A 5,565-nucleotide genomic window follows, 5' to 3' on the forward strand; every position below is an offset into this window, starting at 1 on the left:
ATAAAGCTATATGTTTCCTTATGTGAATCTATAATTCGTAATATTAGAGGAATAGAACACATGAGGTACCAATTGCCTAATAGACACTATTACCACCCAGAGAGCACAATCAAAAGTTATATCATAGTATGGTCGTAGTATAAAGCCTAAGCTGAATGAACCTAAGTTTTAATCCGTAAATATAATATTGGTGTTATTTTGCGTGCAAGAACCTTTTGATGCTGCTGCCAAATGAAAATAGCACACCTGCAATTGCCGGGATATTAATCATTTGTGAATGCGCCCATGACTGGAAGTTGTTGACATATGTGAAGGTAAACAATGCCACATAAATTAGTTCTTCAAAAATCCGAGAACACTGATGTTCAATTTTATCATTTAAAAATTCAGACTGCCCTGGGGGATTTATTCACTGTATAAAGTAAATGCAAGAATACTCCAATTTTCTGGCTAGTTCGGCTCCCTAATTGTCACAACCAAAGCACGTTTAGGTATGGGCGACTTCAATGCAAGGCATCCACACTTTTGAGACACCAACGTAATAGGCATGGGAAAGAAATTCAAACATTTTAATCAACAGTAATCACTGACAGTATATGACACAGAAAGCGAGAGACTCATTGGGAGTCTGGCAGTTTAGACTATGTATTAGCAAAAATTAGTTCATGGTAATAGTCCTGCACTTTACTGGTGCGAAGGGTTAGTTAGTGACCACTTTGCAATACGAACAGATTATACTAGTTGACAGCGAACTCCGACAATCACCCCACCGGGCCTGGAGCATCAGAATTTTTTCAGGATCTAATCAAAGTGGTCACTGACTACTCTGACCGCAGCCCTCCCTCACCGTGGTTTGATCACTGACCCCAATTCCCCTCTGGCCAAGGTACATAAACGGGATCAGGAGCTTGCCTAATTGTTTATAAAACAAAAAGACCGAATAAACGAATCTTCTGTAGTTTCTTGAAAGCCAAAAGAATTCAGAAATATTTTTTTTAGCCACAAGTGATAAAAAAATCTGCTAAAAAAAATCGAAAATAGATAAGAAACGTCAATATAGCAATAGCATGTGCCTGCTATTGAACTCCTCCGACTTTGTCGAAAATACCCGAGTGGGAATTGAGCAATGCCCTTCTGAAAGGTAGGCAACCGCCCCTTGCGAGGAACGGGGCATTACTTACACAGCGTCCTTCGCCACATTGCCAGGTACCAGGCAACCCACTCTTACACCTTACAGAGTATACAGAGCAATTCCCTTGACCTCCTGTCTGTGAAAAGTACTTGAGATGAATAATTCTGAACAAGGCTCATGTATCGCATAAATGCGAAGTTTATCGGCTCCAGACTGTATGATTTCTCCCAGAGCGAAGCTGTTCCAGCAAACTGTATTGTAGAGTATAATTAACAAAAAATCAAAACCCCAGGCATGCAATCTTTATGTCTTGATCATAGATCAGCTTTTGAATATAACCAAACAGGGAAATTCTCCTTGAGCAGCTAGCTACTTTGGTATTCAGGGAAAACTGTAACTTGAATTCAATGTTATCTATCGAATCGATCGAGAATGCAATAGATTCTAGATATACTTTCTGTAAGGGCTACTGAGTGTGGCTTGATAATATCAACTGAAAAAAACAACAACAAGGCACTTAACCCAAAAGACCAATCCCTCGCCAAGATTTCATATAAATGAACGTTTTGAGCGAGATCTCTGCCTTAAATACAAATACCTCGGGCTGATTTTTAATGAGATCGGAGTTCATTAGAAACCTGAAGAAAACGCTAAGGGCGCGCGAAGCCACTTAGGAACACTTGTCGGCAAAGACCATGGTATTATTGTCCAATATTGCGAGACTCTTTTACTTGTCATACATAAGGCGGTCATAAGATTACCATGCAATGCACCTATTATTAGTCAAGGAATCAGAGTTTTAACATAGTTTAGAAAGTGTACAAAATGAAGCCATGAGGATCATTCTTGGTGCCCCTAGAACAACAAGGATTGTGAATATGAGAACAGAACTTAATTTTCCTTCTGTTTATGAAAGAATATTATACATACATACCACATTTAGTGTTAAATCAATTAGAGAACTCCTCCATTGTACAGAGTTCCAAAGACAACTAAAACACAGAATAGAAGAGCTAACTTTGAATGACACCACCGATTCATACTCAAATCCATGGATACAAGTAACGTGTAAACACTTAGCTCAGCTGAACATACCCATAACTAAGACCCTACATGAACGTTCTGTACCACCGTGGAAAAGTCTATATTATACGACTGCCCCCCCAAAAAGACAGTGTCCCCCCTGCTATACTTAAGCAGTATGCAGTTGCAATTATAACTGAGCATCTAGAAACTGTCCATTGCATATGAATAATACACTGACGGATCCTTGCAGTCTGGGAGCAGAGCAGGATGCACTTTTGTTGTATACAAAAACAATATTTTGCAGCACCAGGATTGTATTAGGGTTCATGACTGGGCTAGCACTACTCACACTGAGTTGGTAGGAATACTCATGGCCACCGAATTTCTATTGAATCAAGGTTCAGGGGTCATTTTCTGCGATTCACAGAGTGCTCTCCAGGCTCTGAACACTCTAGACAAAGGTGCAGGAAATATTGCAAATGACATCAGGATAAACGTGTGTCATGCAAAAGAACGAGGCCATAATATACGCTTCGTGTGGATTCCATCACATGTTGGAATCCCTAGGCATGATCATGCTGATCGCCTAGCAAAGTCAGCATGTGACAAACAAAGTGTGGATATAGATCTTGGGATACCTCTTTCCGGGACTTTATACATCATTAAAGCTTCCTTCAGAGAGGACTTGACTGAGTTGATTAATTCTCAACGCCCTGAAAGCTGTAGCATAAAGTACTATGATCGATTTAGGCAAGATTCTTTCATCTATGGTTTATACAAATCAAGAACAAGACAGTGTGATGTTGTGACTGCAAGAATCAGGCTTGAATATAGATTGTATTGGCAGGTCAGTACAATTAGTAATGTCGAAGAAACTAAGTGTAAACTGTGTAATGAAGAATATAAGCGAACACTTGTACATTATATCTAGGAGTGCCATGTGTTACAGCCTTTCAGACCACCTAGCATAAGGTACCGGGAACTATGTAACTACTTCATATCATCTGATGTCTTAGAAGATATACTTATGTTGTATCCTAAATTTGGAATGTAGTATCACATAACCGCATATCAAATGTATTAATGCTGTTCCACCCACAAGCTATATGCCGGTGTGGCAGATGAGTAGATTGTGCAATTGTTCCTTTCCTTAAACTGATAAAGTACTCATAACAATGTTATTGGCTAAAATTCAAATGTAATACCACTATGAAATGTTATGACCATGCATTAGATGTACCACAGCTTGCCCACACCTGTGCAGTTAGCCAGGGTGGTAAATAAAGGACTAAACTAAACTGAGAGAATGCAAGAGATTCTAGATATACTTTCTGCAAGGGCTACTGAGTGTGGCTTGATAATCTCAATTGAAAAAAAACAAGGCATCTAACCCAAAGACAACCCGTCTGCCAAGGTTTCATATAAATGACGTTGAGCTAGATATTTGCCACCAATGCAAATACCTCAGGGTGATTGTTAATGATTCAGAGCTCATTAGAAACCTGAAGAAAAGGCTGTGGGAGCGGCTGAAGCCACTTAGGAACCATTGTCGGCAAAAGAACATGGTGTCAAGTCAATACTGAGAGCGATTATTTTTTTACCTGTCATACATACGGTCAGTCATAGACTCCCATGCATTGCACCTAGTATTGTCCAACTAATCAGAGATTAACAGCTTAGAAATTGTACAAAATGAGGCCATGAAAATCGCCCCTAGAACAACAAGGATTGTGAATATGAAAACAGAAATGAATTACTTTCTGTTTGCGAAAGAATAAATATACATATATACCACATTAGTGTCAATTAGAAAGCCTTCCACTGTAAAGAGTCCATAAGATAACTAGAAAAGCGGATCCTAACTGAATGACAACACCGATTCATACTTAGCTCAGCTGAACATGACCCATACCTAAGACCTACATGGACGTTCCTGTTTCACCGTTGGAAAAATGTCGGAACCTAAATGAACATTTTATACGACTGCCCCCAATAAAGACAGTATCCTCCGGCTTAAATAAGCAGTGAGCGTCTTGCAATTATAAATGAGTAACCGTTGAAAACTCTATCCAATGCATATGGATGACTACTCCTTGCAGCCTGGGCGCAAGAACAGGATGTATTTGTTGTATATAAAACATATTATGGGAGGGTTCATGACTGGGCTAGCACTATGCAATCTTGATTGGATTCTGACTTTGGCTGTTCAGTTCCTTAATAAATCACCCTATCCGGGCCAAGAGCTTTCTTCTGATTCCTTTCGAGATCATAGTCTCCTGAAATAGCAGAGGAACTTGCTAGTATCGCACAAAGTCTTTACCAGCTCTAGGACCTACTTCCACCAAAAAGATTTGTTTGGTGACATGCTGGTTGTGTTTAAGGGTGTGGCTATGCTGTGAGCTGTGCTCATGCTCTCGTGAACCCATGTTCCCATTTCCCACGTAGTCGGTTTAGTATTATCCTCTCGGCGCCGTCTTTCCCAATCAGCTGAGAGAGATTCGACGATACCTCCGGCTCCTTTGGGTTTGGGACTGATGTCAGCCCTCTTCAGTATCATCCTTCTGATTCAAGAGGGTTCAAGTAAGGAATACAGGAGGAAACGGGGAAAGGAATGGAGAAGGAGAGAGGAGATGATTAGAAAGGGCTCTTAAAAAGATAGGTAGATGGGGAGGAAAACGGGGGAGTTTAAACGAGTAGCGGAGGGATTAGATATAGTTTAAAGTGGAGTGGGGGATGAATTTGAGACGATATGAGAGTTTAGGTAAGAAAAGAGAAGATGAGTGCAGGCGAAACGTAGGAGGAAGGGAAAGAGGAGAGGCGGAGTACTCTTATTTTATCATAATTATTATTCCTTTAGTTTTGTCTTGGCGTCTCCACGTGTTTCCGCTGCTAATACAATATCAAGAGAAACTTTGACGGGGACGATTTAACGAGGGAAGGTTAAAAGGAACATAAATAGGTAGATCAATAGACAGAGAGTAAAATAGATCGAGAAAGAACAGGAAACAGAGAAACAAATTGAGAGATAGGCAGAAAAGAAATTATAGTAGTTACAGAAACAACACAAAAATAGGACATAGTCAGGCAAAGGACACTACGCCAGATAAACCGTACATAATAGACAGCAATAACCAATATTGTAACACAAACGTAAGTCTTAAGTAATATATATATGGATATAGGCAATAAAAATAATAAGAAATATAAAAGGATAAATGTAATTTATAAATGGATTTAAAAAAAAGCAGAGAGAGAGATAGAAGAGAGAGAGAAGAGAGAGAGAGAGAGAGAGGAGGAGAAGAGAGAGAGAGAGAGAGAGAGAGAGAGAGAAGAGAGAGAGAGAGAAAAAGAGAAGAGAAATGAAAAATTTAAAAGAAGAAAGAGGAGGCAGACAGAAAGAGAAGGGG

Source organism: Penaeus chinensis, chromosome 30, assembly GCF_019202785.1.
Source record: "Penaeus chinensis breed Huanghai No. 1 chromosome 30, ASM1920278v2, whole genome shotgun sequence".
NCBI lineage: Eukaryota > Metazoa > Arthropoda > Malacostraca > Decapoda > Penaeidae > Penaeus > Penaeus chinensis.